General features: G+C 41.1%; 1 protein-coding gene across 5 annotated transcripts in view; it reads right to left on the bottom strand.

The window, feature by feature from the left end:
- Window positions 1–23,332, bottom strand: part of TBXAS1 (thromboxane A synthase 1) — a 243,014-nt gene that overhangs the window by 177,517 nt on the left and 42,165 nt on the right. The gene's annotated exons all lie outside the window — the stretch shown is intronic.

The following is a 23,332-nucleotide window of genomic DNA, read 5'->3' as shown; positions in this document are numbered from 1 at the left end:
AATACAGGGGATAAAAATGCAAACTGAAAGGCTTCATGCATCCCTTGTTTCAGCAAAAACTGTGGCATGTTGATAGGGGCAATACTGGAAAAAAGAAAAAAAATTTTTTTTTCTCTACTCCCAGTCTTAATACAAACAATGTATTTAAGTCAGTGGGCTTCAATTAGTGAACCCTGAAAGAGCAGGAGCTAACAGCAGCAGTTTTGGTTAGCCAACAATACAATAATACTGAATATTATCATTCTGAACACTATCCCAAGAAGACTGGGGCAAAAGATCTTTAAGATTAATAAAGGTTGTGTCTATATTAACACCTTAGCTCAGAACAATACTGTAATTTTAAAGCTCTTCACAATGGTTCTCTGTCTGGGGCAGCTTTGGCACACACAACCACACCTTTTTCAGATGAAACTGAGGTTGAAGGTCTCCTCCAGACTTCTATCTCTTACCAGGACAGATCTGAACTAATGAGTGGTCCTTTAGCTTTGGATCCCAAGTGTGGAGAGACTGTTTAGCCCTGGAGAGAAAATTCAATCAAGCCCAAAATAAAACCTGTGAATGACATATAATATAGGGGTCACAGTATCAACTGCTTTAGTCCATCAAGCCTGCAAGTCAACCCCATAAAACCAGAGGGAAAAAAACAAAAACAGAAAACAAAACAGAGGGAGAGCAGAAGCAGAGCCCTCAGGTTCCTATGGGCTGACTCCCTCTTAAGCCCTGTATGCTATACAGCCTTGTTGACTCAAGGGTTGGACTTGATGATCTCCGAGGTCCCTTCCAACCCAGCCAGTTCTATGATTCTATGACTCTGAAAACTATGCTAACCAGTTCCTATGATTTGGACCTTTCCTCCTTCAGGTCGAGTGACTGATGTGCATCATTTGAAACGCCCTACCTGGCACAGGCAGGAATATTTTGGTTTGACCTAATGGACACAATGGACAACTCTTGGGGGTTAAGGAGGAGTAGGGAGAGAGAAGAGAGAGAAAGGACCAGGAAATGGTCCTTTCCTCCAGAAGGAGGGAAAAGGAAAAAGATATGTTGTGAAATGAAATACATGAAACTAAGGTAACTAAATCTCACATGGTCAGCAAAGCAGAATGGGACTTCAGTATCAAGTCAGGAGTCAGTAACTTTTTGTATTTCCATTTACTGAGAAGTTTTCCTGCAGCACAGTCCATAGTCTCTTAATGGGATTCCTTTTGGGAAGATATTTTACAAAAATCATTCGCAGAAGACACAAATTTGATAATTTTTAAATAGCAACAATGTTTTGTTGTGTTATTTTTTATCGGGCAGTACAAACTTTCTCAATAGAAATTATATGTTTTCAGTCTACGCAAATGCACTATTTCAGTATGACAGGGTATTGCACAGTAAAGGCACAGAAGTCGACATTTATTACACATTTTATACATATTATTGACTTTTTGGTTGCTCAACTGCTTTTAAAAAATGTAAGAGTTTTTTCCTATTGAAACAGCTAATACTCTTGGGGAAAGAAATGTTTTAACTTCAAAATGACAAACAGCCTACATGATACATTTCCTTTCTCAAAGAGAGAATTTTTTGCTGCTGTTTGAAAATCTTCTTAAAGTGTCTCTGTGTCATAGCAAAGTCCTCATTTCTGTATGTAAACAGTGCAAGAGATGAAAATCTCATCAGTAGAAACCTGTCAATTTTGCAGCATTTTATACTGGATGTTTTCAGTGTATAGTACATGGCAGATCACAAAAAAAAAAATTCAGGAAAACAGGCTTGGCCTACAGTTAACTGCTACTTCCACTTAACACAAGACATTTCACAGCCTCCTGGTCTTCAGGTACTACAAAGTGAAAACTGAGTGTGCCAGAGCCTTACACTACCCAAAGTAAACAATGCAGTCACCAAATATTTAAAAAGGAGCAGAAGCAAAGAGTACCTTGCACTCAGCTTCACAAGGCAAGAAACACCCAGGCTCTGGAGACTATTTATGCTTAGGTGAGCAGTTCATCTTTGTCAGCTTCTGAAGATTACTGACAGCTCCATGCAACTGAGGATTTGCTTTCCTTTTTCCCCTCCTAACATGGTTTGCTCAGATGCCTTTTATTCAGTCACATTTGAAGTAGGTATTCGAAAGTTAAGGAAAAGCAATTGACAATAAGGTAGGAAACAGAAGCACTGGAGTCAAGGTACAAGACTGAAATGCAACAAACGGGCAGAACTGGGAGGGGAAAAAAAACTTCCTGGATAAAGACATCTAGTTCCACCCTATGATTTCACAGTATTTCTGGGATTTTGGAAATATCTGCAGTTTTGCAGAAAAGGGAGTACAAGTGCTTAAAGACCGATGGTGCTGCACACACAAAAGAAGGAAGATCTAACATTGCACTGGTAACCTTGACTCTGGCCCTTTCTGATGTGACAGCTGATGTCCTGCAACCTTAAGTATTACTGAGAGAGAAGTAGCAGTGACATGGATCTTTTCAAAAGAAGAAAATAAAAATTGTCCTGTATAACACATGATGAACATCACCAACACAGGAATCTGACAACTTCAAGACACAAACCTTTGCCTTTTCAGCCAGAAGCAATCTATAACTCAAACAGGCTAATTTATATCTTTAGGGCACTCAGCATACCCATAACACACCTGGCTGGCAAGTCACAGAGCTGTTTGCTCAGCACACTGGGAAAAGAATCTGGGTTTAGTTACTGGGATGGAGAGGTGGGCTAGAAGATGGCAGAGTGCAAAGAGACAGTCACTAGACCTTCATCTGGAGAAGCTGTACATTTAGATTTCTTTCCATTAAGGGTAGAAGACCAGCCAATGCACTGAGCTGGGTTAAGTCAAATGCAAAATCAAAAAACAACATTGATACTGAGAGGTGACCAAGATGACCGAAGATGTGGAACAGTTTCTGCACAAGGAATAAGCAAACATCCTATAAACATAACCCTGGAAAAAGAAAGAAACTGATGTAGGATATGACAAATACATTTAAGATCCTGCATAGCTTAGAAGACAAATAAAGAATTAGTACCCACTATTTAAAGAAACATATAAAATCCACAAATGAATATTCAGCTGGAAGGATTAAGAATCAAGCACTTCTCCAAGTAATCAATATATTAACTCTGGAACTCCTTGCCAGGAATGCTGTCAGTTCCAAAAGCTTAAAAAACTTCAAAAAGTTGTTAAATAAGCCAACGAAAAAAAACCAAAAACCCCCCCACCAAAATCCAACAAAATCAGCAGGCACTTTTAAATCATGAACTTAACAAATGTAAGAGATACATGGAAAAGATTAAAGGGAAAGAGGGAAAATTAATCAAATTTATTTTCCTAAGTTTATTTCCTAAGGCTATAAGTTTGCAATAGCAGAATAAGACATTAGACTTATAAAACTTAACCACTTCAAGGAAGGAGCCTTTACACAAAGGGAGGGACACAAGAAAAGGATAAAGCTCTGATGTCAGCAATATTTACTGGACAATCTAGCACATTCTCACTCAAAGGAGAAACATACCCTAATATTTATACAAGTAGGGCTTCCTGCACAGCTATTAATTTAAAACTTTGGCATTATATTTTGAACAAAGTGACAGGACATCAAAAGTAACCAGAGGAACAGCCATAATGAAGTAGATTAATAAACATTTCTATAACTCTTTGAAGACATTCAAATGGCCTCTTATAGCTAGATGCTCTCCACATATATTAAACACAACTGTTAAAAAAAAGTTAATATGCCAAATATACTCTTGTAGGCCAGCATGGCTGATTTAAGATCTCTGAAATATGAACTTCTCTCCACAAAACGCCACACAAAAAATAAGGAAAAAGAGTTCAAGTCAGCAGGTAACTAACATGAGTTGCAATGAGTATATAATCAACAGAACTTAGGCACCTGGCCAGAAAGGGCAATAATAATCAATACTGCAAGAAAAAGTTTTATACAGTCTACCATTAAGGGCAATCTATTTGTGCAGCAGATAACATTACAGAATTGCCAATTCTGCATCATAGAGTTCAACCTACCATTGAAATCATCCCAAATTTCTCTCAATAGTGTAAGTGCGTCATTCCTTCCACATCTAAGTAATGCAGAACCTAATAATATCTGAAAGCTATAAACTAGGACACTTACAGATAAAGAAAGTGATGTTATTTAACTTCACTGTTAGGAGTTGGGAGGCGCATCATTTTGGAAGACTGAGTGGGAAAATAAAGAATTTTGCTGAGATAATGGAAAACATGCCTGCCAAACACGAGATAATCATCACATATTTTCACCTGCTTGCTTCTATTTGCATACACCCATACCAGATCCCAGTTAACACTGGCATGTGTTTTGCTCACAACACAGGGATAATACATAAAACAATGGTTGCCTCCCCAGCATTACAGTGATGGCTCATTTAAAATAAACAAACATCCCAGAAGCACTGCCTGGACAGCAGTATCACCAAAACATTGATTTCATCCCTGGGCTGGCTAGAGTTGGCCTTTCTGCTCTTAGCCCTCTCTGGGAAATTTTACACTACAAATTCTGCAGCAGGGTCACTGGAGAGCTGTCATCACACAAGCCTTACTTTTAGTCAGATGCTCAGGATACTTAAGGTAGAAAATCATTATCTGGTCTGATTCCAACAGAGGAACACACAGAAACCAGGACTTGCAAATGAGGGAATATTGCAGATACCACCCCAGGTGGCTAAAAGCAACTCTAATTACTACCTAAAAGTGTAATCATTAAAGAAAAAACAAAAACCACAAAATTAAATTGGCTGTCTGTCCCCAAAAGAGAGGTAGGTCCTGAAGCATGCTCTCACAAAGCAGGACAGTGAAAAACAGGGAAAGTAAATCCCTCTTACAACTTTTTCTAACCTTGGTCAACAAAGATGAACAAATTGCCCATTCCTGTTACCAGCCAGTAGCCCTGGAGAAAATGGAGTTTTTTGCTGAAAGGAAAGACACTTGGTTGTATAGCACATCTGGCTCAGAGTAAGGAATTATTACTACACCTCCAACAAAAGATGCAGAATATCCACAAGAATAATTTCAGCACATTCTAGAGGTTTCTTCAAAAGAGACTTCAACCAGTTTTGGATAAAGCTATTTAAGTATTGCAATTTTACTTTCAAACCAAACAAATCCATATTTTTAACTCTGAATTTGTAGGGCTGTAATGTCAGTTTCAGAGATAATGAGAAGTTCCATGTAACACTTGCTCTCCTTAATCACTTGCGTGCATTCCCAGTGTTTTAATTTTGATATAATTGCACAAGAAAAAGACAGACATTTCACACACTTGCACCATCTGCCTCCACATAGGCAGATGTTTTCCAGCTGCAGAACCTAAATGACCACAGGATTATAATTTTATTGAAACTTTTGCAAATGCACCTGGAATAACGTACAGGAAAGGCCAAATTATAAGCCCAATATTAAATCTATCCTCATATACCTGCTAACTATCATTTTTAATCCATACTGTTCTCGTCAGATGAACAATTCTTATAGTGTCTCTTAAGAGAAGTGGTGGGCTTAAGGGACTGGTTGTAACAAGGCTGCAGGTTGTCACAGTGTCTTTAAAGCTTTGGAGGTTGCTTTGGTTAAAAAAAAAAAAAAAGCAATGAATCAAGGCCAATTAATTGAAAAAGCCCAAACAACACACTTCACTATGCTCCATAGTAGCCCTGGGAGAGACAGATGGCCCGTACAGCAGGCCAATGACAATATTTCATCACCTCTCTCAGAGTGAAGCCCCTTCACACTGGGCGGTGACTTTTCCAAAAAAAGAGCAGAAGAACAAGAGTCATAAATCCACAGCTTCAGCCCTTTGGTTTTGGCTCAACACCTGACAGAGGTCAACAGCAACAGAGTCTGCTGTGCCCTTATAGCAACGCATATCCTTGGGAAAGGAGCTGGGACCTCCACCTTACGTGGGTGCAAAGGGAGGTCTGCTCACCAGGAGCAGTTTCCACAGCAGACCTGAATTCTGGTGGATATGTGAGGCCAAACACAACGTCCAGAAGAAGCCTGGGTCAGAGCTGATAGCAAAGCTCAGCTCTCATGTCACAGCCTTAACCACAGGCCGAGCCTTCCTTTCACTCCCTAGGACCACTGGTGCCATTCCATTCTTGAAAACAAATCTCCTCTTCACCCTTTTTATTCACACAGAAATTGTGAAGCACACAGAAGAAAACAGTACCACCTCAAGGCCATAAATGTTCTTGCTTCAGCCAGGAAGACTGACATTTGCATTGGCAAGTGCACTGCTGGGAAAAATGGCTTTCTAAAACCATAGTATAATTTTGCAAAGTTTTTTTCTTCCTCCGCATGCAATTACAGGTATTAATTTTGTAATTGGACATCTTAATTGCATAATTAGGAGGACATGAAGTTTCAGCCTACTTAGTCTTCCTAATTGTTATGCAAGTTCCTATCCTAGTGATACAAGTCCATTTGCAGAAAACATGGCACCCATTTCTGTATGAACCTCAGCCATCCCTATATCCCAGGAATAATGGGATGGATGAGAGATGTGGTTTTGCATTCAGTCTGAAGGAGGAAAGTCTGCCTGGGAACCTGATCATTCTGGCTTTTCATTGCAATAAAGGAAGTACTCACTAGGCCACTGGCCCATTATTTGACAGGGTCAAAAAGGGGTTGCAATGCTATGGAGGCTGCATTCCTGAAATGTTATCTAGCACACACATCAAGTGCTGATGTGCTGTGCAGGCAAAGCCAAGTTGTATTCCCTCTAGAGTATACGTATCTCAGCTGCCTTTCACTTTTTAATCCATGCACTTCTGGTCCACCAGACAACTTGCTGGATGTCTGTTGCTGTCAGGGAACTGGCTGTAGATTTCAGGTCTTGTACCACATTTAACAGCACCAGCATGTACAGAGACACTCCGTGGCTTTATGGAAAAAGAGCTGGAACTAGGGCTGCATGGAGTCACACCCTGTCAGAGAAAGGCCTGGAAGAGACAAAATTGTGTTAAGAAGCTCAATGCTTTCGGGCTCGAGATGTCTTCCTTGACTGAAGACAAGGTGGGGAACACAGTCCTTCCTCCCTTTATGAGAACAGTCTTTTAGTGTATAGGTGGCAGGATGGCAGGCACCAAAGCACAGAGAAACAGAGTTACTGGAACAAAACTTCAGGCCTCTTCCCCACTTGTAGTCTCAAATGAGCAGCACTGACAGAGTTCAGGAAAAATTCACCTCCCTTTAGACAGTCTTGGATGAGCACAGGAAGACCTTCTGATTATATGACACATTAATTATTTTATTTATTTATTTTTAATTTAAAATTGCAGGGCCACTACACATCCAGTGCACTGAAGAGGGCAGAGGTCCTGCTGACCAGAAACAGATGTGATCAGAGCACCACAGATCATTTCATAGTGTCCAGAGAGCCTGAATTAATGATCCACAGCCCAACTTTATTCTGGCTTTTTTAACTCATGTGTACTTGACTTTACAACCTCAACAACGCTCCTTTAATGCAATTTTCTTTGCAACTTCTCAAGTTTTTAAAAAGCTCATTAAAAATCCATCATATTGCATCATTTTGCATCCCTGGGGGTCATCATAAGACCCTAAGACTGTGGTAGAGACCTTTGCCAAGCGAGCTAATGGTGGAGCTGACAGAAAAGCAGATTGTCTTTCATGCAAATCACAGCCTGCCAGAGGGTCTAATACTTCCTTGGAGAGGAAAAAAAAAAACAAACCAAAGAAAAACCCCACACAAACCAAACAAACAGCAAAACTGAAGAATTCCCAAACCAAAAATGCGAGTCTCCTTGCTGGTTACTGACACCTCACAGCTGAGCCCTCATCTGCTCCTCTGGTGATGAATATTACCACATCTCCACTTTTCCTCACCCAAGGTCCTGCCATGGCTCTCTGCTTTTCACTTGAGCAGACCTGCACAGCTCCCCTTGTCAAGCCTCTGCCTCACCTCCCACCACGAGCTTCCCAACACAGCCCCCTGCTCCATACACTATTCCTCCATGCAGGGATTTATCCCAGGACCATTTGCACAAGTGCCCTCCTTTCTGACCACTTCAACACCCACAGTCCACAGCCCTTCCCCTCCTCTCTGACACACAGGTGGTGGGTGAGTGGAGAGGTGAGGGGGAAAGCTGGTGGAGAGGTGAGGGGGAAAGCTGGTGGAGAGGTGAGGGGGAAAGCTGGTGGAGAGGTGAGGGGGAAAGCTGGTGGAGAGGTGAGGGGGAAAGCTGGTGGAGAGGTGAGGGGGAAAGCTGGTGGAGAGGTGAGGGGGAAAGCTGGTGGAGAGGTGAGGGGGAAAGCTGGTGGAGAGGTGAGGGGGAAAGCTGGTGGAGAGGTGAGGGGGAAAGCTGGTGGAGAGGTGAGGGGGAAAGCTGGTGGAGAGGTGAGGGGGAAAGCTGGTGGAGAGGTGAGGGGGAAAGCTGGTGGAGAGGTGAGGGGGAAAGCTGGTGGAGAGGTGAGGGGGAAAGCTGGTGGAGAGGTGAGGGGGAAAGCTGGTGGAGAGGTGAGGGGGAAAGCTGGTGGAGAGGTGAGGGGGAAAGCTGGTGGAGAGGTGAGGGGGAAAGCTGGTGGAGAGGTGAGGGGGAAAGCTGGTGGAGAGGTGAGGGGGAAAGCTGGTGGAGAGGTGAGGGGGAAAGCTGGTGGAGAGGTGAGGGGGAAAGCTGGTGGAGAGGTGAGGGGGAAAGCTGGTGGAGAGGTGAGGGGGAAAGCTGGTGGAGAGGTGAGGGGGAAAGCTGGTGGAGAGGTGAGGGGGAAAGCTGGTGGAGAGGTGACAGACTCCTCGCTTGCAGTTCTTGCGCCCCAGCCTCCCTGGTGGTATCAGATGGGGGATCCATTACAGCAATGCTTTTCACACTCCCTGTAATTGAAGCAAGCTGAACTGCCCTCAGGGACTTGCTGCCTGGTCAGCCCTCAGCACAAAGGGTGGGAATAAACTTAATAAAGGCGGAATCAGAAATGTTAGCTTAAAACTATATGTAAACAGGAGAGATTCCAGTGAGCGTGTGCTAACGGCAACTTTTCAAAGACTTACTATTTGCCCAAATTTGCATAAGAAAGGCAAGAAGTACATCCACTAACAAAAAACACCTCCTCTCACCAAATATTGATTCCCTGCAAAATTAATATTAAAAAAAAATTTTTAAAAAAGACTGAACCCACTTCCTTAGAGTAATAAAAAAACCACAAACCAGAAATATGCCAAAAATAAAACAAGCCAACATTTCCCTTTAGCCTTTTTTCTCAGAAAGTATGGCACTCATTCAGAAATTTTTCAATAATTCCACCTAAGGCAGACACTGGCCCTGGAAAACTTCAAGCCCAGATGCTTATTCATCAAGCAATTGAAAATAGCCTTGCATAATGGGAGCATCACCCAACCTTAATTTGTGGTGCTCTCCAACCTAGTCTATCATTATGTCAGATTAAAAATACAGGAAGTGATGGCTCTCAGTCTGAGCACATATAAAATCTCAGCTCATAGTTAGTTATTTTATGCAAGCTCTAATCCATAATATTGGGGAGGGTGACAATGACAATGCTGTCTGACCCTTAATTACAGGAAAGATATTCTAATACCATATATACCAGATAGCCTATGATAAACTTGAAATTAATACTTGATCCTCTGCCTGCTTCCCCATGACTTGAAAACTTGGAGTATTCTGATGAGAAACAACACCTCTTCATTTTACTTTTCTTGCTCAGTTTTTCAGTCCTCGGATTTTTCTGATTTTCTATCATTCCCAATAACTAATAAAACTCACCAAAATGTATTAAATTACACTTCAAAAAACACACAGATCTCATTTCCACACCATTCAGGCACAGAGGAGGCACAGACCCTTCTGGAGGACTTATCCAGTTTCCTAGAAGGTGGCTGAACCAACTTGAACACCCATTGAAAGTGAGAATGCTTCAGGGAAAAAAAGAACTATCTGCTAGATTACAAAAGAGCACCAGTGCTGGCTACAAAGACCCAGAATTAAATAAGAGAAGCTACTGTACATGTAAAACATCTAAACAGTGCAAGTCTGGAGCTCCATGTTTTGCTGTATTAATCCTATACCATGAGAATTAAAGTGAAGGGTGTCCACAGCTCCCTTCATGAGAACAACAAAGCACCGGGGGCACCAAGGAACATCATTATTAATTTCTGAAGGTAAAAAACAGACAATGCTTCCAATATCATGGCTCCTGCACATATGAACAGTGAGCAGAAGTACTGGAGTTTCAAAGGCTTGTGGAAATACAGAAAAAAAACCCAGCCCCCTTTTTTTCCTTTGCACCTCATTCACATGTTTTCAAGTACCTATGCACTGATAAGAGTTGAGCCCACAGGAAAGAGGAACTCAGTCCTTCTCATAAAGTGAATTCATCTTGTAAGAGATGAAGTAGATAGAGCAAGGAGTATACATAACTTTTATTTCCCACACTAGCACTAGCAGAATCCCCTTTTAGCAACCATAGGCATGAGACAGGAAGAGCAGTGAAATTATTTCAATCACCTTTCAGTGTGTTTGAGCAGTCAATCACCACCACCAGCCCAAGTAAACTATCATGGGCCACTAACAAAGGAAAAGGCTGATACCTACTACAAAACAGTTGAATAGATGCCAAACAAAGCCAAAGGAGATGCAGAGTTTCAAACAGACAGGATGAAAAGATCACAGGAAGCAAACTGCAAGGAGAGTCTTCAAACTCAAGAAACTGCCAAAAAAAAAAAAAAAAGTAGGCTCAGGTATTGCTTCCAAGTGCCATCCAAAATGCAGGGAAACAAAAAAGCATTTGGGGTTTCCTGGAGCTCTGAATCACACATTCAAGCTGTAAGGAGGCTGAGAGATCAAATCAACACAGGAATAGCATGACTAGGTATGCACAAAGTGTCAAACCCAGAGCAGAATGGACTGAAAGGTATTTTCCTCCTTTAATCACCAAAAAATGCAGTAACACCATGCACTACTTGTAAAACAGCAGGTTGGACCATTCAGGCAGAAATATACTTTTTAAGCTGATATGTTGCTCTCTGGGCTGCTGGTTATAAGAGAAGTGCTTGTAGCACATTATCTCATCTTCAGACTTTGAAGTCCATTCTGGCTATTCCTCCACGACACAGACAAATTCCAACCCTTAAGAATAATTCTTCTAACTTTATAAAGAAACTCTTGTTCAAGTCAGATAATTTTCATGTAGAGGCTGGCATGGAAATTACTTTCCTGGAATAGAGTTGATTTACATTACTCGGCATCATAGCACACAACAGCTTCCTCTGCAGCCTGCTTTTCTGGATCTTCCATAATCCATGCTGCCACAGCCATCTTCTCCATGGAGCAGTTTGCACAGGACAGGAAGAGCAAAGTTCAATGAAGCATCTTTGCTCTCACACTGGTCATGTCCTTCCTCAAAGTCTTTATCTGGCAGGCTCATGGATGCAATTTGTATTAGATGTGTTATTGTTTACTAGGAAAAAATACTGCACTTAAAGGGTTTTCAGGCACTAGAACAGGGAGTCACCATCCCTGGAGGCATCTTAAAGCCATGTAGATGTGATATCTGCTGACATGATCTAGTGGTGGACTCAGCAGTGCCAGGCTGACAGTTGGACCTGAGGATTTTAAAGGTCTTTCCCAACCCAAACTGTTCTGTGATTGTACATAATCATTTTTGTGTGCCAACAAAGGAAAACCCATTACAACCACCTGTTCCTTTGACATGGGTTTTTAACACGTAATATGCTGTTGCACAAGTAATATACCATATGGATCTGTTAAAGACCACCATCACAGCATCTCTCAAAGGACCTGCTCTTGCACCCCTCTCCCTGCTCACCCTCTCTCCTTCAGTTAAACAGTCTGAAACACTCCTGGCACACAAAAGCAAAACACTTCAACGCCTCAGCTGCAAACACACTGAGACAGCAACCATCTTTCCATTACCTCACACAGCCTTCATGTGCACAGTGATCTCTGACAGCGGTTCATGGCTCCTGCTGAAATGAAAATGATAAATAAATCATCATCATGGGGTCCCCTAAAGTGAAAGGAAGACTGCGCACTGCCATTCGATTACTTTTTAACTACCACAATGAACTAAAATTCCTCAGGGAGGTAAACAATAGCAAGTCATTATCAAGAATGATTCACCTTCAAAGAGAGGCAAGAGAACTGGAGCCCAGAGAAGACAGTTTTCTTCTCCCTCTCCACAAGCACCCATGAGCAGATTGCCCGTATTTTCCAGGGGCAGAACAAAAGCACTAAATGCTGATATGCAGGTATCTCTTCAAAAGAGATTAAGAAGCTGATAAAAATAAAATAACTGATAACAGAATTGGGATCAAGAACAAAAGAGAATAAGAGAGAGGCATGATACAAATTACAGAAAACCTGGCAGGAAGGAAGGGAGAAGCTTGTTGAGAGAAAGGAAAGGGCAACTCAGCCTGTCAGTCTCAGAGAAGTCACAGGCTGGAGAGGGGATGCAGGATCTCAGCACTACCTTGAGCCACATACAAAAGAAGGAACTCTAATGCAATGAAATGAGTTAATTAATTATTACCATTGAATGTGTGTATTTCTTGTGCTACAACAATGATTTTTTTTTTTAATAAGGCTCATCACAGACCTGCATCATTATTTTAGCTTTAGTATGTCACCAAGGAGCTGGCCATGACACTAAACTGGATATTTGAAGATAATTTTTTCAATTATTGTTGGAGATCCTGAGTGTAGTGTCTATCCTAAGAGAAGTTAGACTGGAAGATCATGGTAAAACCAACAATGGAGAGAAATCTTTGAGCTGATGGAATATGAAAAGACATTCAGGAAAGCATTATTACAATACCCTCAAATCAAGTGTAGAAGCCTGCAAAAAAAGGACCCTCCCTGGCCACTACTAGAGCTCTGAAGATCAGCTTTAATTTTAATGTCTTTCCCAAGTGGTAAGTGAAACAATGGTTGCAATTTAAAGGCCCAGGTAAGGTGATGCAGTCCCACACTCACACACCATGCTGCACAGTGGCTGCTTTATTCATTCACTTTATCTCTACACCAGGAATATCTAACTCAAACTAAGGTGCTTTTGAATCCTTTAGGAAATCATAATTATGTATTCATCTATGTATCTACCATGTTTGCCTAGGGACTTGAGTTGGTGTAACACCTCTCTACTGTGGCAACTTCCCTCAAGAGAAAATAGAAAAAGAAGAACTTTAAGGGTTCTTCAAAAAGGAAAGAGAAAAATTGAAGTAAAGTGAGGAAGGAATCAGATGGCTGTCTACTTCAAAAGGTTTAGAAAGGTGATTTGTTTCACTTTTGCATTCATGGGTATCAGTATTTAGACAAAAAAAATACTTTCAAAAAGCTGTTTCTAAAAATTAAGCAATAGAAAAGGCACAACTGACGAAAAAATGAGGCAGTGTCCTGCTCAGAGTGAACATTTTCAAAACTAAGTAGTATTACATACGCCTGACAAAATGGCCAAGATGTACCAACAATACTGATTTTTAATAAATCCAGGAACACTAGCACAATTCCAAGCATTTGAAGGATTGCCAGCATAATCCCAAAATATAAAGGAACAAGAGGAAAGTAGAGGTAATAAATCAGTTTGCTGACATCTTTACATAAAAAAATGGAACTATCAATTTAGGATGCCATCAACAAGGAATATGAGGACAGGCTAAAAATGTAATTAATACCTGTCAGTACTGTCAAACAAGTCTTTCATTCTGGGCTGCTTTTTGGGGGGTTTTATCAGGGAGGTGGAGGTATGGTTGATAAATACAACTATCCCAACAGCATCAACTTGGGCTAGTCCAATGTGTTAGAATCACTACACCATATAACATCTTACCTAAAAGACCTCACACTGCACAGTGAATGAACACGACCCCAAACTAGAGAAGAAAAAAGTTGGCTCAACACCTGGCCAAAAAACATGTACAATAACCATGAGCAGGATTATTAGCAGGATTCTAACTAGGAGGATTTACAGGAACAGTTTCTTACTCAATAATAAAAGGAATCATGGGTTACAGCCACATAAATCTGACCCAGATTTATAATAATAAAATAAAAATAAAATAATAATGTGTTTGCAGATCTCTCTCTGGCATCCTGCTGCCACAGAGCCATGGGAATGACGATGGGACTCTACAGTCAGACATCTATTTGATAGTTGTTGGGCACTGCAAACCACCAGCAATGGGTGCAGGCAACCAGAAGTTCACCTATTAGAGGGGGCTGCAGGAAGTAGTGAGACAGCCTGAGACCTCATTGCATCTGTAAAAAGGGGATCACTTCCCCCTACCACCCACCACCACATACTCTTTCTCTTTCCTTTCCCTGGGCTCATCAGATCTCTGCCTGAGCTAACACAGCCACTAAAACAGCAGAAATGAAATTTTGCTGGTGGTTTTGTATTTAGGAGAGGAAAGGGTGCACAAACAAGAGTCAGCACCAAGAAGTAGGCAACAGGAAGGGGAAAGATCCTTTTTGGCAACTGCCAGCTATCAGGTGAGCTCTCTCTCTCTCTTTCCTGGCAAAATTAATCACTGACCCAAAGATGGGTAGGATAGCATAGTGGAAAAAGGACAGGCTGATGCTACAGGACAGGGAAGTGAAGTCATCTGGCAGCCTGATGATACATCTGGGAAGATTATTTCATACCTTCAGGATGGAGGGCACCGCTTGAAGAGGTCACTCAGTCACTGCTTTGATTAGAGCTGGAATCCTTTCTGGAGGAGCTAAAAACACCAGCATCATTCCCCAAGATATAAAAAGGGGCTACCAAGAAGAATTGAGGAACCAACGTGTAGAGCACAGGTAAGATGCCCGTGCAACTGCTACACACAGTCCTGTTCAGGAAAGGTGTGGGAGCACTGGGTGGAGCTCAAAAGAAAAAGGAGATCAAAGGATGGGGAAGGAAAAATGAAATTAACTTTCAAGTGAGAAGCTTAAGTAGCTCAGTTAGAGCAGCACACTGAGCTGAAAGCTGAGAGGTGGCTTGACTGCTGCCTACAATACCTCCAGAGGAACTGGCAGTGAGCTTTGTCCATCCTCCCTGACAAAGCCAAAGCACTTCTGGAGCTGGGTATAGACATTAGAAAAAAATGTAACCCTGAATTTAGATGCCACATCTTGGCATGGACGGCATGTAAAGATCTAAGCAGTTCACCAGGGAAGCTAGTGAACTCACTGTAGCTTTCAGATTAATAAAGTTCTCCTTTTCCTCTTTCTCTTTTTTTGTTGCTTTGGACAAAGAGGGGAAGAAATAAAAAAAAAAGAGAGGAGAGAAAACAAGAAAAAAACCAACAAACCACAGCACTTCCCCCTACAAAGTCTAAAGGCAAATGCACAGCCTGAGTACACAGGAATTCAAACTAGATGGAAGTGTAGCTCATTCTGGCCTATAAATAAACAAGTGATTAACTATTGCTCTAATTGCTGTTTGCTGTCGATGGAAGAGGGACTATTTTCCTCCTCTTCCATCAGGGAGGTTTTTGTACTACCAATACAAATCAGTGACAAAGTCACAGAACTTGCCCCTTCCACACCAATAGAGTCACACAGCTAAAGGCAGCAACAAAAAGGCTTTGGCTAGAAATTGACTACAGTTTATCTGCAAAGACAAAAGCTTTGCCTCTTTAAATGGGAGCCTAAGCAAAGATACCAAGCCAGCTAATAATTAGTCAAGCAGTCCCAGGCATGTTTAGGTTTTCCTGTATTGAAAGGTTTATCAGAATTTAGCATTTGTCTTATTTTACTACCTTATCCTACCACATAGTTTCACTAAAGATGTTTTAGGGAATGGAGCCTTTTATCTAAGAAACAACAGAAAGACCTCTGTGAGGAAAGGCAGGTCTCTCCTCTGCATACCAAATAAAGGCTCTTTGAGAAAGTAATCATGCCACAAGTCTTCAATGTTCTTAATAAACAAATAAATAAAAAACAATCATCAGAATTAAAAAAAAAAACTAGGGAATTATTTGGACCAGTGATTTTTTGAAGGTAACAATGAAATAAAGTCTTCTACAAGTGCAGAGGGGAACATCTACAGTGAAAGGGCATTATCACAGACAGAGATGCAAGACCACAACATAGTCATCATTTTGAACATTACCACTACAGCTCAACTTCATGTGGCCCTCTGGATTTAGAGAGGGATGAGGATTTGTGGATGTAGGAACAGCTGTAAAGAGTGTTTTCCAACTTCCAGTTACTGCCAGTTACCTAAAGCATCTTTTAAGGAAAAAAAAAAAAGTTGCAAAAACCTACTGTTTCAAAGTCAGTGCACCCAAATATATTCTTTAATACACAGAGCATTTTCTACAAGATGTTCTGATAAAGTGATCTAGTCAAGTCTTCTCTTCAACATAAACTAAGAAACAACTCATTCTTCTAACCTGCTCCGAAATAGCAAGCCTCATAAGGTATATTCTCAACTTCAAAGCATGAGCACCCAGAGTAGACCCCATATCCTTCAGCAGCCATACCTGCACGGGTTAATCACCCTATGGAATGCAAGCAGGCATGATTAATTATTCCATTAGCAACATATCATGCACCTGAGACTTACTACTAATGCCAGACCACCTGTGGACTTCAACATTCTGAGAATTAACCCTGTGTTACTACTCTTCTCTCCTGGCAGATCAGAAGAACAGTTGCTTTTTTGACTCTGAAACAAGTTTGAGTGGAGTTGTATTTTCCTGTAGAGCACAGCCCTTTTTTGCATGTGCTCAATTTGCCTCCCACAGAACAAAGCAGTAAAAGACCAATCTGTGATGTTAGAAACCAGCATTTGAGAAGGGAAAAGAGAAGGAAGGGTTTGATGGCAATACGTGGTGATGGGACCAAATCTGAGGACTGGGTTACCTGAAGGGCTTGTGACTGAGACATGGAGAATTTTACAGTTATAGCTGCTGGCATGTTGGCAAAAGGACAGATGAATCTTTTGCTTTCCTGCACCTGGTTGGTGAAACATTGCAACAAATGGACAGGAGATGGCTCAGAGGCCCTCATGAAACAGCCTCGGGCTACCCACATCTGCAGTGGTTCCTCTTGTTCCATTAGGAAGTAGTGGCTGCTGATAAAACTGGTTGCACATCTCTAAAATGGTGCAAGTATGGTAGTTTTTTTTTTTTTGTTTTTAAGGATAATTTAGTGCTTTTGACAGATGTCACATCAGCTGAGGCACTCAGAGTACACAGTAATTACAGCACCCATGTAAGCTGATTTGGCTTCTCCACCTTACCCATGAGTTGGCCCTGGTCTGATGTCTGTTAAAGCAACAAAAGAGCAGTTCTGCACACAGCTGGTACTCACCAACTCTCTGCTTATAAAGATCTTAAACAAAGCAAACTTTCCTGGATTTAATTAAAAAAACATCAAGAAATAACCCAGAGGCTGCATATTCCACATTGCATTATCCTCACTTATTAGAAACGTATTTCAGTGTTTCTCCCATTATAAAGGAGAAAGATTATGCATTTTGCATCGCTGCCTGCAGCCCCATTTTTCAAACTTGGGTGTCAAAAGACAAAGCTCCTAAATCTACATTTAGCTACTAAAAAAAAAAAAAAAAAACCGCTCTAGCTTAACTAGGCATTGCACAGAAATTCTCCAGAAACAAAGGGAAGTTGCAGACACCCAACAGTTTCTAAAAAACATCACATTATTTACTTCTAAGTGTCCAAATATAGGCACCTGAAGATAGCAGAGGAAGGGGCTTTTGACCACATTGGCCACAGCTGCAAGTGTTTGCTGCTGTACTAATAACACAGGCAAGAAATAACAGTGCACAGAAGGAATGGAAAATAAAAGAGAGGAGAGATGAAACAAACAATGAAGGATTTAAGTGTGTATTTTAGAATGGGGGTCAGGGTTTTGAGGGAGCCCAAGGAATAGGGTGCAAGGCAACAACTGAACCGCTGCCTTTGCCCTACCTGCTCTGTGTACAAAATTTCTTTAGCCCTCAAAAGCTGGAATTTGAAGACCAAAGACAGAGTTTTCACACAACTGAGACACACAACACGATGCACAATTTTACCAAGTGCGTGCCAACACAGAGCCCTAATTATCTGTGCTGTCATGTGCAATTAGTCAGTCTTGAACATGCAGTAATCATAAGTATGTGAATATTAGGTATGCTTCATACATTCAATAGAATCCTGTGTTTGTACGCAGGCAACTCTCCATAAGTATAACTACGATCATGCCCTGAAAGGGGAGAGCAAAATAAACAAAAGATTTAGAGTATAGGTCATTTCTCTTGAGACCTTACATGCAGCCAGAAAATTCCTTTCTAAAACACATAACTGAGTGGTTTCTGTGCTTTTTCTTTTAAATAATTGGACACGGTGCTGCCATGGTGTACATTAATGACAGAAATTGAAGATCATTATTAAAGCCTGCTGTGATCAATATAGGGAAAACAAGAGGACAGACATGAGCAGGCAGTCCTAGAACACTCTTTTTAAGGTCAGTGAAAGTTATTGTGTGATTGCATTGGAAAATGGACATTATTAGGGAACTATAAATCTGGAAATGGAGGAATGATGCAGTCAAGAAATATCACTGTGCACATCTCAGCACACCTGAACAGTCTTTCACGTAGCTGAGCCTCACATTTGCAAAAAATCTGGACCTACTCAAACACAAAATCCAGCATATAAAACAGGATTAACTTCAACTAAATCATAAAAAGGCTGGCTAAATATACAAGACAGGTCTAATCCATCTCTTTCTCTTATTCTGGGTATCAGAAAGATTGAAGTGTTAATAGCAGTCTTACTGGCTCATTACCTTACAGGCTTTAAAAATCTGCATTAAAATAGATTTCAAAAAATCTCTTTTTCAAATCAAGTACTGCAACTACATCAAACAGAGTCCCAGTTTTATCAGAGATATGCTGCTTCATGTCAGTCAGTTGACACAACCACACGTCTGCCTCTGTGCTAAAGAGATGTGCATGCAGGGAGGAGGGGAGTGAAAGGAGGAGAGCACGAGCACCTCTGCAAACACGCTGTTATATATTTTTTTTTTTTCCTTCCAGTTGGAAAAAATTCTTAGCACAGCTCAATCAAATCTATTGAAAAAGAGCTAGGAACTCATTCAACCACCCTCTTTCAACAAGCTCTTTATCCTGGGCCTCATCCCAAATGTGCCCAAGACCATGGGAGTTCCTCAGCCGACCTCAGTGGGTTTTGGATCAGACTCACTCTGCAAGTAATCTCATTTGATATGGTCGTGTTAATTGGCTGTACTGATGGAATGAAAAGTTTTGCAGAACACGAGAAAGGCTGACAAAGTCTGATTGATGGAAAGCCACAGGCTGGAGCCTGATAGAGGCAATGTAATGATTTTGCCTTTGCTGTACAGACACCAGTGTGATCAAGAGTGAAGCACATAAACAATTTGGGCAGTGTGAAGATTACTTCTCAACTACCAAATAAGTTATTTAGCCCACTTAAAATTACTGTGACAACATGGGTCCTGTTCCCAATGGCCCCTCCCTTGTAAATGCTTTAGCCATACGTAGAAATTGGCAACACCAACACTGTAGCTTGACTGTCACACTCAGCCACATCCCAAAGCACTTTTTAAAAGTCTTTTTAGCCCTGGCCTCCTCTGACAGATGAGCAACACTGTGAAAGACTTTTTCAGAGCAGTGATGGCTGCAGCACACTGTAGATTTGTATTAAAAAAAAATATAATGTCCAGGCTGTCATGGTGTATTTTATCAGTAAATTCTCTACATTTGCTGTCTCCAAGGGATCCACAGAGAAGTGAAATCCAAATCTTTTTGATTGTGCAACCCTAACAGTAAAAAATTTTTGAGCACACGCCCCCAACATATGGATATGTACTTATTTATATATTGTACACATGTACTACAGTATTCATAAATTATGGACATTATAAAACATACACAAAAGCAGAAATTAAGAAGGAATGAGATGTAATGAACTTTTTTTTAGTTTATAGTACAAAAGATATTTTTCCCACGTCCTAATGGATTACTTTGCACATCCCTTGGCACTTTGTTGCCATACAGAACTCAGATATGCTCCTTTCTGCATTGCCAATGGCATTTCAAAGTCTTCACCAAATACACGCAGACCCTGGACTGTTCTTCAGGCAAGAAACTGGCCCATGAGTGCTGGGCAGCACACCAGATGTTTGCTTTCTGCATCTGCTGGTTGTCACTGTACCCCACGACTGCTCAGTGCTGCTGCCTTCTGCTCAGTGCTTAGTATTTATAAGGCTGTCTCAATTTTCAGTAGTAATCAGCGAGTGTAAAAAACCCTCTTCTTTAGAGGACATTATTTGTATTCTGAAAAGAGAATTTAAAATTACAGGCTTCTCATTTTTGTTTTTATGGATTGAAAAATCAAATTACGCTTTCTTACATCTTTCACTTAGTATCTTCTTGTTTTTCCTTTCCCTTCTGTCTTAATGAAGATATCAGTCTATCTTTTTCCTGTTTTCATAGATATAAGTATGCCACCCTTCTTTCTGCCTCTCAGCAAAAGTTTTCCCAAAATCTGGCCACCGAGACAGGTTTTCTTGGCTCCTTTTTACCCCTTTCCTAATAACATCTCTTACTCATCTCCTAAAAAAACCAAACCTCAAATTAATGAGTTCTGAGGCATGAAGACAAGGATGTGTTACTGAGCCTATTCATAGAGAGGAGGCAAAATCACCTAATAAGATAGAGCTTTAAAGTTTTATGAGTTCATGAGAAGGCTTATAGGGAATAACACAGGCATCTGCAATCACAGGGGATTGGGCTCAGCATCTCAGGAGCCCCATTCCCAGGTGCAGCCTCTCACCCACCTTTGCCTCTTTTGCTGGTCTGCACTATAAGCAGTGGAAAGCAGTAAACAAGCCTTTGGTTGTTTTTATTATTTTGTTTTGACAGGCCTACCCATTCCTGTATTGCACAAGCTAGAAAAAAAACATGTCAGATTTAGAGCACCACACCTATCATTGCTTCCAGTCAAAGGTAGAGCCTCCACACTTGTCTTCACGCTGACTGCTTTCCCTGTAAGCCATCCCCTTATTAACATCAATTGCAAATCACACCATAGAGGTGAAATTCATCACTGTGCAGAGTCAGCGGGTATCCTACTTCAGCCCATCGAAACAGGGCTTATATTAAACTCTTAAGCAGAGCTTAGGCCTTATATTAAGCCTTTGTAGAGGGTGTACTGCACTTTTTCTGAGCTACATTTCATGCAAAGCATAACACTAGGAAAATGCACTTCAGCACTTAGCCACTCTGCAAATAGATATTACAAGGAAAAAAAAAAATCTTCTACAGATAGGCTAAGGGGCACTATATTATGAAACAATTTAATGTGGTTTTTTTTTCAATGCCATTTTATTCTCAGAAATTGATCGCTTTTCTGAGAAAATTGTAAGTGATGTGATCCGATAACCTGTAATAAAAGCATTACATTCCCTCAAATCCAGAACTTAGAAAGTGGAAAATACCTTTAACACTTCTCAAACTACATGAGATTCCAAATGCATGCCTTTGTTACTGACATACCAACAGGAAAACAGTCTTAGGAAAGACTCAGAAAACCCCCACTAAAACCAGAAGCTGGTGTTCAAGTATGATCCTTCTTAAAGGTTTTTATAGCAAAGTAGTTCCACTGACTTCTGTGGGGAGAAAATAAAACCCACAAAAACAAATAAAAAAATCCACTAACTTGTGTTAAAGGGAAAACCATAGCTGCTGCTTAGAAACTCTAAAACCCTCATACTATCTAACTTGCTCTTCTGACCACTGTATCCTCTTCTGCTGAAAAGATGAGGAACCACAGATGGCCTGAGACTGGGATAGGAAGGGAGGCACCATAGGGCTCTCAAAACTGTCACATCCAAAAAACTGAACCTACACTATTTTCCTGTTCTTCTTCACACATCCATGGCAAAACTATGACTGTAGGAAAAATCTGTACTGCTACAGGACTATTAGTCCACCACGTTGACCATCCACCTTGCACTAGCAGAGCCATGCTTACTGCAGCATAGCAAGGCCAACATGCTTAGTGAAGCTCTACCAGGAGAAGCTTAGTGAAGCTCTACCTGTATGCATCAAAGACCATGTTTTAGTACTGCCTGCACATCATCATCATGTAGTACAGAATCATACATTAAGCCCAGTTTATGCCCCTGAGAACAAGGGAGGAGCATTGCTATGGATAGGTGGGACGCATTCTATTCTGGCCAGATGGTTTCTCTTCTGGCTGAGGGGAGGAAAAATCCACAGCTCTTTTAAACACTTCATCTTAAATTAAAGTATTCCTCCATCAAAGTTTGAAGGCACACTAGAGGGGTGGCACATCACTGCAGAGCTTCAGATTCACACCTAGTTTCTACTTAGTAAGGGCAACATCTCCCTCCATGTTGGATCTCAAGGATTTCACAACCATAATCCCTCCTTGCCCCTTCCAGAAATGGATTCTGCTCCCCAACAGCACCAGCATGGGCTCCCTTTGTAGAAGAAAGGTCTACAATGGTGTTCCAGACAATACAAAGCAGGTTGTTTCACCTGGTCTGAGAACACTGCATTGGTTACCAATTACAGAATTATTGTCCCTCAGTTAATTAATCATGTTGTCTGAAAGCAAGAGAATCTCACTGATCTTAAAATATGTGTCACCCACATGTAAGCTACAAGATTGGAGCAGAATACAGAATGAGGATTTTCAGCATTTTATTTCAGTAGATCTTGTCCTGTTCATAAGACTACCACCATTTAAATTTGTTGTAGAAAACAATCCACACATCTTTATACCAGATCAAAACCAGTTTATACCGCTTTGGTTTACTTTAAAGGGACTGGAGGAAAAAAACCGCAAGAATATCTCTCAAAATTGCCAACTAAATCTTACACCTATTTTATAAATTTGGTATAAGGAATGTCAAACTCCCATACAAACCTGTGCAGGTGTGTGTGCATATGTGCAGGAACCGAATCATAAAATCACTGAATGGTTTGGATTGGAAGGGGCCTTAAAGATCATCTAGATCCAACTCCCTCTGCATGGGCAGGGACACCTCCCACTAGACCAGGTTGCTCAAGGCCCCATCCAACCTGGCCTTGAACAATTCCAGGAAGGAGGCAGCCACAACTTCCCTGGGCAACCTGTTCCTCTGTCTCAGGACCCTCACAGGAAAAAATTTCTTCCTAATGTCTAACCTAAATCTCCCCTCTTCCAGTTTTAAGCCATTGCCCCTTGTCTTCTCACAGGACACATATGCAAAAGTCCTACCCTGGTTAACTTCTAGGCCACCTTTAGAAATTGCTTGGAAAATC

Source organism: Heliangelus exortis, chromosome 1 (genome assembly GCF_036169615.1).
Source record: "Heliangelus exortis chromosome 1, bHelExo1.hap1, whole genome shotgun sequence".
In the NCBI taxonomy this organism is placed as follows: Eukaryota; Metazoa; Chordata; class Aves; order Apodiformes; family Trochilidae; genus Heliangelus; species Heliangelus exortis.
The sequence above is the reverse complement of the archived record's forward strand: the minus strand, read 5'-3'. Positions and strand labels throughout refer to the sequence as shown.